We start from the raw sequence: 14,360 nt of genomic DNA, 5'->3' as shown, positions 1-14,360 counted from the left end.
TTCTAAAGGAAAAGTCAATTAAAACATACCGGCTGGCCATTGAATTAAAATTTCCTTTTCAAAAGTCCAAATTCTACATCAATGAGAAGATAAGTAATTTAATTAGAATAGATTAATATCTATAACTATATATTTAAGATAAATAGTTAAATGGTACATGAAAGTAGTAGTTGTTTAACTTCTTTCTTCCGCCCTTAGCTTCGTCTTAGTCGTATTAGCGATGTCTATACTTTTTAAGTTCTAGTTTTAAATTTTTAAGAAAGGGCTAATAATGATATTAAAGGATTTGAGTACTAGTATATATGAGATATTGAGCTAGTAATCATTTAAATTTATAAAAACTAGTGACGTCATCGATGTAAGAAAGAAAAATGGAAAAATTTATGTTCAATAGATCGATCAGACTTGTATATCGAGAGCCGTCGAAATTCTAGATATATTGAAATGATATGTCTCCTAAGTGGTTACTTGGTTACACAAGAAAAGGAATGCGATGACATACAAAAAGTATGCATATACATAAAATATTTGAAACCTTCAAAGTTCAAAACAACATGTGACGACTAAGCACTAATGCACTATGTATGAATTAAGTAATTGACAGTGTAAGCACAGAATATTTATATCCTTCTAGATTTAGTAAAATGATTAACGCTATGTATGAGTTGAGCCTTCTTAAGCTTTATGTCCAACAAAATAAATAAATATATACGAACAGAAAGATGGACTTCAGAATATGGTATAATTAACAAAATAAATATATAATTATTATTGAGTTAATATTAGTTAATTTTTGTCTATTAGTTAATTTTTTAAAAGTATATATTTTGTCTATTTTAAATTTTAAATCATAAACTATTAATATTAAATTTTAAATTATAAATTTTAAATTCTAAGTCTTTTAAAAAAATGAGAATTTTTAAAATTAAAAAATAATTAACATTAAATAACTAAAATTAATTTTTTTATTATTATTTTATATATTATAGTGCAAATAGGCAATTGTGGAGTTTTATCCAGAAAAAAAAAAAGGTATATATAGATAAAAGCGCATGTAATCATAGTTACCAGAATCTATCTTGCCATATAAAAATTTTACATTAATTTTTCATTAACTTTTGTACTATCGTATCCTGTTTCGCCCTACTATAATCTATAAAAAAATTTATTCTGCTATTACCTGAGTGTAGTAAAATTTTGTACTTAAACCGCTCCGCAAATATCCGTCTCTATAACATCTTAAATTAAACTTTTTTTTAATCAACTTTTATATATACATATATATATTTTGTTGTGTAAAAAATTTGGTATAAATGATCGACGTAAAAAAGAATTTAACAATTAAAGTTAAAGATTATATATGCATAAAAATACACTATAGATAAAAAAAATAAGAATGAGTTAAGTTTAATAGTCAAGTTATCTTATTTTTATGTTTGGTACTTAAATTTGCTTAAAATTCAAAACTACTTGAAGTTTAAAATTATATTAATTAACTTAGAACTTTTTCTTTATAAATAAAATTAGTTTCAATAAGATACGGAAGCTTTTATTCATTCACACACTCACCAACTTTAAAAATTTTTAGTCATACTAATGTATAAAAATATGAATTATGAGTCCATGAAAATATTGAAAAACTCCATTTTTTCTTTCAGTCATTTTATTTCTATCTTTTTTTTTTAATTTAAATTTTTGTCAATTTTTGCACATTTTAATATAACTTTGATAATTCTTTAATTTTTACACTTGTTCTTTTTTACTTCTTCCTTTCTAACTAGCGCCAAAGTGAGTACTCGCAGATACGGTCAGATTGGATTGTCATTCCTATTAAAAATGTTTTATTCTCCAATAATAAATAGAAGAATAAATATTTAAATTGATTTTTAACAAAATTGTAGAAGTATTCAAAAATTATTTCTTTCAATTAAATTAATTTTAATATATATTAAACAAATAAATTTTAATAAATTTTGTTATAAAACAGTCTTCTAAAAATTATAAAACAAATTAATCGCTCTTACCAAAAATCAATCCATTTTAAAAATATATGAAACAATAAAAATTTATTAAAAACAAAATATTTAATATAAAAATTTTTTAGGAATCCAATTTAAGTATTATTTGTAGAACTTTTTCCGTTAAATTTTTAGTTAAAATAAAATAATGAGATATCACCTGGCCTAGTGGGTCGTTTTCTTGTAGAATTTTTTGGGTTAAATTTTCCTGTCTGCCAATATTGCAATATCCGGAAGACCAATATAGTTGGCAGTTGTTATCTTGGTCTTGACTTGTGCCTCACGAAAAAATGAAGAAAAGTATATGCTTTCATTTCTATATAACAGCAACGCGCACTGTGACGTTTGCATTGGAATACATTTTCTAAGAATTTAATGAAGCGATATGATGCATTACCTATGGACACCTTGGATCAGTCACTTACTCACTTGTCTTATCACTTTCTTGGTAAACTACAACAAAAAAATACCCAAATAATTTTATCCACGATAAAAACGCATCTTAATTTTATTATCGATAAAAATATTATTAAAGAATTTAAAAATATGATAAAAATATCAAAAAAAAATTTAAACAATAAACAGTTTTTGTATTTAACAAATCGTTTATACATTTAGTCTAAAATTATATAGAAATATTTAGATAATTATTTAAAAAATACACACAAAAAATAATAAAAATTTTTATCTTTATATTTTTTATTTTTTAAAAATATTATTGATTATTGACAAAAAATTATAAAAATATACTTAACAAAAAATTATTAAATTTTAAAGATAAAAATATTTTATTTTTTAATTATACTTATAAAAAATTATATCAAAATTTAATTATAAAATATTTTTAAGAATATATATTTAATATTTGATATTTTTATGATATTTTTAAATTATTTAAAAGATATTTTTGTTAATAATAAAATTTGTTTGTATTTTTATCGAAGATAAAATTATTCTAGTATAATTTTTTGTAGTTTATTAAAAAAAAAAAAAAAAGGCATGTATGTTGTTTGCGTTAGCGTGTGTAACTGTATATGTGAGTAGACAATTTTGCATACAATACATTAATTTCTTACTAATAATAATGGCGCGCTGACTCTAAAGTTGAATTTTTTTTGTTTTTTTTTGTTTTTTTTTTATATTAGATTAGAAGTGGTGTATATCAGTAAAATTAGTCAATAATAGTGTTTAACAGCGTTGTGGTAGTAGTTACTAGTACAACGAAAACATCATTACCGTTTAATAGAAAACATCATTGACGTTTTGCGGGAAAACGTCCCCATCAGAAAAATAATTTAAAAATGTTCCTTTAAATAAAATATCACTGTCATTTTGTTTGTCAATTAAAAAAAATAAAATATACAAAACGTACTATCGTTTTATATAAAAAAATTAAAAATATATTTTTTAATACAAAATGTTGATGCTATTTTGTTATTATTTGATTAAAAATTGTTATTCATCAACAAAATGTCATCTACATTTTGTTCTTTTCAAAAAAAAAAAAAAAACCAAACCCATAACAAAGTAAAACACAGTGTTACAAAAATATCAACGTATATCATACGTTTATTTATAATATAGAAAAAAATGAGTCCTCTAAAGTTAGTGGATTTTAATTATATATTTATCCGAATTTTCAGGCTATTTTTTCGGACATATTTTTGGAGATTGATGGCATTAGACCTTAATGTAATATAGCAGCTTTTTTTAAAACATAGAAAAAAAATTGGACCGTTCAATTTTTTATTAAAAAAAATAGGTATACAAATCGGACTGTCCAATTTGTGTGGAAGAAAAAATTTGAATTTTAGTCTATATAATCAGATCGTCCAATTTAAATATAGTTTTTATTTTTTTTAATTTCAGAGCACAGCAAATTGGACTGTCCGATTTGATTATTATATATATTTTTTGAATATGTCAAATCAATATATAAAATAAATCGGTTGGTCCGATTTGATTATTATATATATTTTTTGAATATGTCAATACAAATCGGACCAACCGATTTATTTTATATATTGATATGGTCGTCAACGATACAAATAATAACTCGGTATTATAACCATCATTAATACGAGCTATAACTCAGTTCTACCCGTTATAGCCCGATCTTTACAAGCTATAACTCAGTTTCGCCCGTTATAGCTCGGCCTTTATGAGCTATAACTCGGTCCTTTCCGTTTTCTTATCATAACCGTTTCCCAAACGGCACAATGATGAGAATACGTTATCAATCTCCTCCAAGCCGATGTAAATGCTCGAATCATAACTGACGAAAAGCTCATCATATAAATACAAGGTAAAAGTATCTTCTTTAGCACGAGAATTACACAACAATATACTGACTTAAGTTTCGGAGTGCCTTTGCAGGTACACTCCCCCCCTCTCCCCCCCCCTTTTGCCGACGATCATATTCTCACGTCACAACAGAAGGAAAAAGCTCGGATCTAGGGTTGGACGATCCTCCGAGACCGACCTATTCTACAGGCAAGAACAATTGGCGCCCACCGTGGGGCCGAAGAAACAAATCTTTTCTATTGGTCCCATTGTTTCGTGTCGTATCCATGGCTGACGTGCCACCCCCTTCCCCATCCGAGCTCTTGCGGATGGTAACCGAGCTACAACAAGCCAATCAGCGTATGGCTGAGGAAAACCAAAGATTGGCTGCTCAAGTCGCCGAGCTTAATAATGCACGGATCGGAAACAACGACGATAACCAACATCACCAAGACGATGAAGAGCATCACTCTGATCCCACTCACATCTCGGAAACCATCCGAGTTGAGGGAGCCCAGCCTGAAGACGAAAGCGAAGAGATGAAGAAGCGAAGAAAAAATAAAAAAGAGAGAAATGTCATGCATACCTCTTTTACTCATTCTGATTTTCCAAATAGCATAAACCAAGGGTCAGTCAAAAACAAGCTTGGTAGCCACACAATTAACTTAACCACAAACCCCAAGTAACTGCTACACTATCAAATCAAGATGTAAATTCGCTTTGGAAACATAACAAGCCTTAAATGCACCAATAAAACTTTCTCTCTCCCACTAAAAGCAGACACGACCTCCCACATTCAATATAAAACAAAATCTTTTTTCCTTTCTTTTAATGAAGTAAGTTGAACTGGGGGCTCACCAAAGTTACTCATTTAAACCGAGTTATACCTCATTAAGAAGCTCAACCTGCTTCATTAAAAAATTCTCCTCAGGCTAAGCTTAGGGGCTATGATATGGTCGTCAACGATACAAATAATAACTCGGTATTATAACCATCATTAATACGAGCTATAACTCAGTTCTACCCGTTATAGCCCGATCTTTACAAGCTATAACTCAGTTTCGCCCGTTATAGCTCGGCCTTTATGAGCTATAACTCGGTCCTTTCTGTTTTCTTATCATAACCGTTTCCCAAACGACACAATGATGAGAATACGTTATCAATCTCCTCCAAGCCGATGTAAATGCTCGAATCATAACTGACGAAAAAGCTCATCATATAAATACAAGGTAAAAGTATCTTCTTCAGCACGAGAATTACACAACAATATACTGACTTAAGTTTCGGAGTGCCTTTGCAGGTACACTCCCCCCCCCCCTTTTGCCGACGATCATATTCTCACGTCACAACAGAAGGAAAAAGCTCGGATCTAGGGTTGGACGATCCTCGGAGACCGACCTATTCTACAGGCAAGAACATATATATATATGTCTGTGTGCAACTCGTACCCGAGTTGGTAGATCTCTTCTTCTTCTTCTTCTTTCCTCAGCTCTTTCAGATCTTTTGTTTTGTTTGTGCTTGAAAAAAATTACAGTGAAATTCATGTTCATGTGAGAAAAAAATAGATGATAGAGTCATATTAAAAGTATATTATTTTGGTCAGATTTTGTTACAAACATCTGAAGGAGTGAAATTTGTTTGTGAAAATATGTTAGATATTGTTATTTCATTCACAATCTCATTTGAATAACTAAAATGTGTGATTTGTAAGAAGATATATTTTGAAATGTCAAAAAAAATCTCATGTATTTTATATAGGTATCCTATACCGGTATTTGGTGGATTCGTTCAATTTCAAACCAAATATGTAACTGATGAAGCGAGCATGTAAGAGATATTTTCAATGTATATTGAAAGTCACTCTCAGATGTCGTTCAATGAGTTGTATATTGAGTTCGAACAATCTGAAGCCGACCAACATATTGAACGGAAAAATTACAATAGTGACAGTGAGGAAGAGTTTGAAAACAATTATGAGGTCGTTGGTCCAGATGGAGATGAAGATCAAGGTGATGACACTATGGAGGTAAATGTGACAGACGTGGCAAATGCACTGGCAAACCAATATCCGTTTGAGGAGCTTTCTTTCATGCGAGCTTTGAATTTGAAGGCCATACATGCTTCAGAATTTCTTGAATATATGAATGCAGGTACGTAATTGACTATATTTATACGAAGCTTTAGAATTTTGTTATAATTTATAGTGATTGATGTATTAATTAGTTACGTGACATGTGAAAATATAATTAATTAGCATTTGTTTATGTCTTTATTTAATTAAATTTAAGATAATAATCATTTTTAGTTACTTATTGATTTAGTTAAATATTAATTAGTATTTATTTATATGTTTATGTTTTTATTTGGTTAAAATTTAGATAATTACTTTATGTGAATTTTATTTATATTAATATTGATGCAGTGAGTATTGATTTTTTATATGAATATTCATTTATATTTGTATTAATTTTTTGATATGATTGATTTATAAGTTATAGATAGATTTTACTTTTAATTTTACTTATTAAATATTTGTTTATTAAATATTTATGGTATGATTGTCGTCATAGTAGAAATTTCTATTGTGGCAGATGGTGAATTTGCCGTGGGAATAGAATTCAATTCCAGAAAAATTGTTATTATAGTGATGAAAGATTATACCATTCGCAGAGGTGTTGACTACCGAGTGTATTTGTTGGAACCGTTGACATTTTATGTCAAGTGTATACAGTATGGATCAGGTTGTGATTGGCTGATCAGGGTTAGCATGATCCGTAGAAAGTACTGTTGGGTTATAAGGAGGTATAATTGTAATCACACTTGTACCAGAGCCACCATTTATCAGGATCATTCGAAAATGGATTCGAACACAATTGCAGAAGTAATAAAGTTATTAGTAGAGGTTGACCCCTCTATAAAGGTGAAATCAGTTATTGCGAAAGTGCGGTCGAAATTCAACTACACCATCAGCTATCGCAAAGCATGGTTGGCTAAGCAAAAGTCAATGGAAAAATATTCGGAGGTTGGGAAGTATTGTACAAAACTTTTCCCATATGGTTTGACGCCATGTATCATAAGGAGCCATCAGCAGTCGTCCATTTTAAAACTAAGCCTGCATATCAAGGCAATGACTTGGTAACTGATATCCGAGTATTACATCGAGTCTTTTGGAGTTATTACCCTTGCATTAGAGCATTTAGACATTGTAAACTAGTTATTACTCAAAATGAATGAGTCGCCGTTGTGGACTAGTCAAAATTCTTAAGACCAGTAAGGACTTTTTCGTATGCCTTGTCTAGACTCCGTTCCTGATGAGAAACTCCCTAGACGAAACCAAATTGTCGCCTAAACCTATCGGTTGCATGCCACTCAATGCATTTAAATAATATCAATAGCATCGTAGCGCTCCACACAACTGAGTGCATGTAGATGTCTGCAAGAATTACATTTGGCTCAATGCGATCAACACCATAGGTCTCCCACACAAACTGCATACAATAAAAGAAACAGATGATTACAAGCCAAATAATAATAAGACTAAACCCGAAACAAATACTTCTTTAATGAAAATATACATGGCCTTCCTGAAGATCATCCAATGACTTTCTAAAGAGAGCAATACTAAGAAATCTATAGCGTCGGTCTGCACGCTCCCAATTACGCCACCTAATATGATTTATTTCGTTAACACAATTTCATCCTAAATATGAAAATATGATGTTACTCGATAATTTTACCTGTTTGCAACCGGAAAATTGCAGGGTTCCCTTGAAATCGGCACAAGAAATGGTAGATGGATCCAAACCCAAGCTTGCAGAAGTATTAGTGGACCATCAATTTTTTTTACAGTCAAAACCAGATACCCTACATAACGCTCTGTACAGATGTGCTAGGCATGTCGATTCCCAACTATACTTTCCGATACTGCCAAAATCACAAAGCAAAGGCAGAAACTTTCAGTGTACAACTGCTCCAAACTTGTCTCCAAACAAGATTTTATACCAAATAATAACATAATGTGGCAATTCACATACCTCTAAATGCTGTTTTCGTCAATCAACTGTAAACAATCTTTTAAATTTCGAAGCCACATCAATTTTATGAAACTTCCTCTATAGTTTGACTTTTTCGGTGCAACCAGTGACGGATCCAGAAAATTTTGGTAGTGGGGGCAAAATTTATATAATATGATAATAATTTTTATAATAAAAATAATATGTGTATATAAAAAAATAAATATTAAATTATTTATTAACCACTATATATCTATATATAATACATGTATTGTTTAACTTATTTTCAATGTGTATTTTATATTTTAATATGTATTTTATACAGATAATTATTTTTTATGTACATATAGCATTATTATTGTTATGATTATATTTGTTATTGTAAAATATCATTAGCCTTCAAAATATCTAATATACAAATTAAAACATTAAAATAGTAATTTAATAATAATATATAATTTAAAATTCTACTCTTTTAGGTTTTATATTTTTAAAAAATTAAGTAATTTTTCTCTTAATACTACCATCAAAATTTTTCTCTTTCCATATATATTACTAAACAATTATTTAAAAATTCACTTCCCAACACAATTAGAAGCCGACTCTTATTGATATTCATAGTTAAAAAAGTACTTTCAATTAATATAGTTGCTACGCAAAAATTAAAGCTAATTTGAAAAGAAGATAAATAATATTCTTTTGAGTTGATTTAAAAAAAAAACACTAATTTCGTTTAAATATGAGAATTGATCATTCTAACGAATATCTAATATAAAATTTTTAAATTGACAATTAAGTACCAAAAGTTGAATAAAAAATTATTATGGAGTCAAATTTAATAATCTAATGGGGGAAAATAAATATTATTATCATATACTACTCAAAAGAATTTCAAATTGTAGTGGGGCCGCTTGCCCCCACACCACTGCACTTGGATCCGTCCGTGGGTGCAACCTTAAATCGGTGCAAACAATCAGCCTCTAAGACTTCGTGACTACTCATAGTCACTCCTGTCACTGAAAGACCGTTTATCAGAAGATCAAGAATAATAGCCACATCTTCAAGTGTTACAGCAACTCACCAACTGAAAAGTGAAATGCGTGTGTATCTGGGTGCCATCTCTCGATTAGTGCATTTATTGCTGATTGACATTGAACTATTCCAATATGAAAAACGTGATAAAAATCAGTAAACCGTAAATGCTCCTCCACATTCAAATTGTACAGATCCAAAAGTAGTAGGTAGTTACATGTCACCATCCGTAAATTCTACAAAAAATAGCAAAATACTAGTTAAATAATTAATAATTACTAATTTACTACTAACAATTAATAATTTTCTAATAATAGTAACTAATTTATTAAACTAATACTAAATTTACTATTAATTAGATAATTTAGTAACTAACATGTATGCATAAATACAACTAACTTATCAATTATTTAACTATTATTATTAAAAAATTTGAAAATTTAACTACACAAAATATATTAATTAAATATCTAAAAATAATCATTAATTATTAAAAGTACAAAAAATAAATTAATTTTACTAAATCTATTTTACTAAACTCCACAGTAATAATAATTTAACTTCTAAATTTAATTAATAAAACTAAAAATTATTTCGAATAGTTTTTAATTTTCAAAAATTATGATATTATTATTCATATTAAATATTTTAGTAAACCGTTTCCTAAATTTTCTCCTTACATAATTATTTATTTATTTATAAATAATTTACTGAGTAATAATTTCTATTTCACTAATAATATATAAATACTAACTTATTAATAATAATAATTAATTAATTAACCCTTAACCGTATGACAAACCTAATTTAACTAACAATGTTAAAAACTTTAATACTTCAACTACAATATATTTATGTTAATTAGATATCTAACAATAAATAATTATTACGGGAGCAAAAATATCATATTGTATAAAATCTACTTTATAAAAGTTATACAATAATAACGTAACTCTAATAATAATTAATTATAATTTTTATAATTATTACAAAAAATTCTAAACATATATTTTTTATTAATCTACTATATTAATCTAGTCTAAATATTATTATTAATTAAAATATTTACTAACTAAATTTAAATACAAACAACAACAACAACAAAGCTTTGTCCCACTAAGTGGGGTCGACTACATGAATCAAATGACGATATTGTGCTCTGTCATGTATCATGTCTACAGAGAGACCATTTACATGTAGATCTCGTTTGACCACCTCATGGATGGTCTTCATAGGTCTTCCTCTGCCTTTTGCCCCTTGTCCATCTTCCATCTCATCCACCCTTCTGACTGGATGTTCTATCGGTTTTCTTCTCACATGTCCAAACCATCTGAGACGCGATTCAACCATCTTTTCCACAATGGGTGCTACTCCAACTCTCTCCCTTATATCTTCGTTCCTTATTTTATCCAATCGTGTATGACCACTCATCTATCTCAACATCTTTATCTCTGCCACACTCAGCTTATGTTCGTGCTCCTCTTTAGCCGCCTAACACTCTGTACCATAAAGCATAGCCGGTCTTATAGCGGTGTGATAGAATTTACCTTTAAGTTTTAAAGGCACTTTTTGTCGCATATAAAACCAGATGCACTCCGCCATTTTGACCAACCTGCTTGGATCCTATGATTTACATCCTGTTCAATCTCTCCATTATCTTGTATGATGCACCCAAGATACTTAAAACTTTTAACTTTTCGTAGGTTGTTTTCTCCAATCTTCACCTCTATATTAGGGTTTTTCCTTCTCAGACTGAACTTACATTCCATATATTCCGTCTTGCTACGGCTTATGCGTAGACCATACACTTCTAGAGCTTCTCTCCATAACTCCAAATTCTTATTTAGGTCTTCCCTTGACTCTCCCATAAGGACGATATCATCGGCAAAAAGTATGTACCATGGCACAGGCTCTTGGATGTGCTCTGTGAGTACTTTCAAGACTAATGTGAAAAGGTATGGACTTAAGGAGGATCCCTGGTGTAATCCTATACCAATAGGAAATTCCTTTGTCACACCACCTTGAGTCTTCACACTAGTTGTGGCCCCATCATATATGTCTTTAATTGCACGAATATATGCGATCCTTACTCTCCTTTTTTCAAAAACCTTCCATAAGACCTCTCTTGGTACTCTATCATACGCTTTTTCCAAATCAATAAACATCATATGTAGATCCCTTTTATTACTATGATAGCTCTCAATCATCCTTCTTAAAAGATATATCGCTTCAGTGGTAGATCTGCCTGGTATAAATCCAAATTGGTTCTCTGTTACTTGTGTCTTTTTTCTCAACCTCTGTTCTATCACCCTTTCCCATAACTTCATGCTATGACTCATAAGCTTGATCCCTCTATAGTTTTTGCAACTTTGTATATCCCCCTTATTCTTGTAGATAGGTACCAAGGTGCTCTTTCTCCACTCATCAGGCATCTTCTTTGACCTTAAAATATCATTAAAAAGCTTGGTTAACCAGTTGACGCCTTTTTTCCAAGACCCTTCCAAACCTCAATCGGGATATTATCAGGTCCTACTGCCCTGCCATTTTTCATCTGCTTTAGAGCCTCTTTTACCTCGAAGTCTCGAATCCTCCGATAGTAGTCAAAGTTTTGATCTTCTTCCCTTGTGCATAACCAACCAAGGCTCGGAAGAGTCTTCTGTCCCTCATTAAATAAATCATAGAAGTAGCTCTTCTACCTTTCATTAATCCTCTCCTCTTGAGCCAACACCTCTCCATCCTTATCCTTGATACACTTAACCTGATCCAAATCTCTCGTTCTTCTTTCACGGCTCTTTGCGATTCTATATATACCTTTTTCTCCTTCTTTCGTGCCCAAAGACAGGTAGTGACCCTCATATGCTCTTGTTCTTGCTTCACTTACAGCCACTTTTGTCTCTTTCTTAGCCGCCTTATATTTTTCCCAGTTATTTGCATTGCGGCATAGAGACCACTCTTTAAAGTACTCCCTTTTTATCTTTATCTTATCTTGTACACTCGCATTCCACCACCAGGACTCCTTGTCTCTTGGTTCTATTCCTTTAGATTCACCAAAGCTTTATTTTGCTGTTCTTCTAATAACTTCTGCCATCTCCCTCCACATCTCTCTTCCGCGCTTCCATTCCCATCCCACTTTGCCTCTTCTCTTACCCGTCTTAGGAAGCTTTTTTATTCCTCACCTTTCATCTGCCACCACCTCGTCCTTGGGTTCTTCGTATGATGTCTTTTCCTCAACTTTTGCTCAACGCGGAAATCCATGACGAGCACCCTATGTTGTGTTGTCAAACTCTCTCCCGGGATAATTTTACAATTAATGCAAAATTTTCGGTCGACTCTCCTCAACAAGAAAATTCAATTTGAGAGCTTGTCATGCCACTCTTATAGGTTATAAGATGTTCGTCTCTCTTTTTAAAACATGTATTTGCGATGAGAAGATCAAAGGTTGAGGAAAAGTCCAAAATAGTTTTACCCTCGGCATTGATCACCCCGAAACCATGGCCTCCGTGAATATTCCCATATCCAGTCACTTCTCTCCCAACATGGCCATCTAAATCTCCTCCTAAGAAAATCTTATCTCCCAAAGGTATGTCTTGAACCAAACTCTCTAGATCCTCCCAAAACCTTATCTTGTGTTGTTCGTCCGAACCTACTTGTGGTGCATAGGCGCTAATCACATGGAAAGCACCTCCCTTCACCACAAGTTTGATAGAGATGATCCGATCTCCCACCCTTTTAACATCCAGTACGTCCTTCTTCCACTGCTTATCCACAATTATTCCAACCCTATTCCTATTCTTCACATTTCCTGTATACCAAAGTTTGAAACCAGAAGTATCCAACTCCCTAGCCTTGGCATCAACCCATTTTGTTTCTTGTAGGTACATAATGTTAATATTCCTCCTTGTCATGGTGTCCACCACCTTTATGGACTTTCCTGTTAGAGTGCCTATGTTCCATGTCCCAAATTTCAACCTTCTGTCGCTCCGATCTTTACCTTTTACTTTTTGAACTTGCTTATTTACTCTCGTCCGTTCACGAAAACGCGAGAACCCTTGCTCATTTAACACTACATGCGGGCACCGATGCAGCGGCTCTTGCTCATTTGACACCGTACTCGAGCCATACAGCGCGTTGCTTCCGGGCAACGACCTAGTTTTAGCGCAATAATGTCTTTGATTCATGTCATGGGGTTCGACTATATTTTTATGTTGATTGTCGAAGACCTAACACAACCCTCCTCCTTTATCCGGACTTGGGACCGGCTATGTACCGCAAGTGTAACATAGGCGGAATTCACTACCTAAATTTAAATATATATATTTAACTATTACATTTACTATCATTAATAATCTTAATTTTTAACATTATTTATAATATTTCTGTTAAATAAAAAAATTTAAAATACAATCTTATATAATCATAATAGAAGAGATAATTGATAATATAAAGTTCAGGACGATTAACATTTTTACATTTTTTATTCCTTAGCATTGTAATTATTTTTTATTAAAGATTTGAAGAAGGATTATGCTGGTGAAGAAAAGAGGAAATGGTGATTGGGGTTAAAGAAAGGGATTTCAGAGGGAGAGAGTGAGGCTTTAGGAAAGGGGTGCTTTGTATGAGGGGATCACCGTGCCAGGAATCAACGCATGCGTGACATATGACCAGAAAAACACAAATCGAACGGTTCGATTTGTGTACTTTAAATCGAATCGTCCAATTACTTCACCTAAATTTTGACCATCTAATTACTTTGATCCTGACACCAAAATTGCGTAAAGCATTTTGAACCTCTATAACTACGTCTTACATCATTTTCACTTCTATATTTAAATTAAAAAGTGGATTTTTCAAGCTCTAAATCATGTGAATGCCGTGAAATAGCCCATGGTTTCGTTTGCAAATTGCTAGCACATGACATGAATTACTTGAAATTTTACACTTCCTTTTTATAGAGACATTTGACATGTACGAAACTTTTTTCTTCTAAATCGTGAAAGCTTAATAGCCACTTGGG

This window comes from Arachis ipaensis, chromosome B1 (genome assembly GCF_059453495.1).
Source record: "Arachis ipaensis isolate K30076 ecotype BB chromosome B1, ASM5945349v1, whole genome shotgun sequence".
In the NCBI taxonomy this organism is placed as follows: domain Eukaryota; kingdom Viridiplantae; phylum Streptophyta; class Magnoliopsida; order Fabales; family Fabaceae; genus Arachis; species Arachis ipaensis.
Note: the sequence above shows the minus strand (reverse complement) of the source record.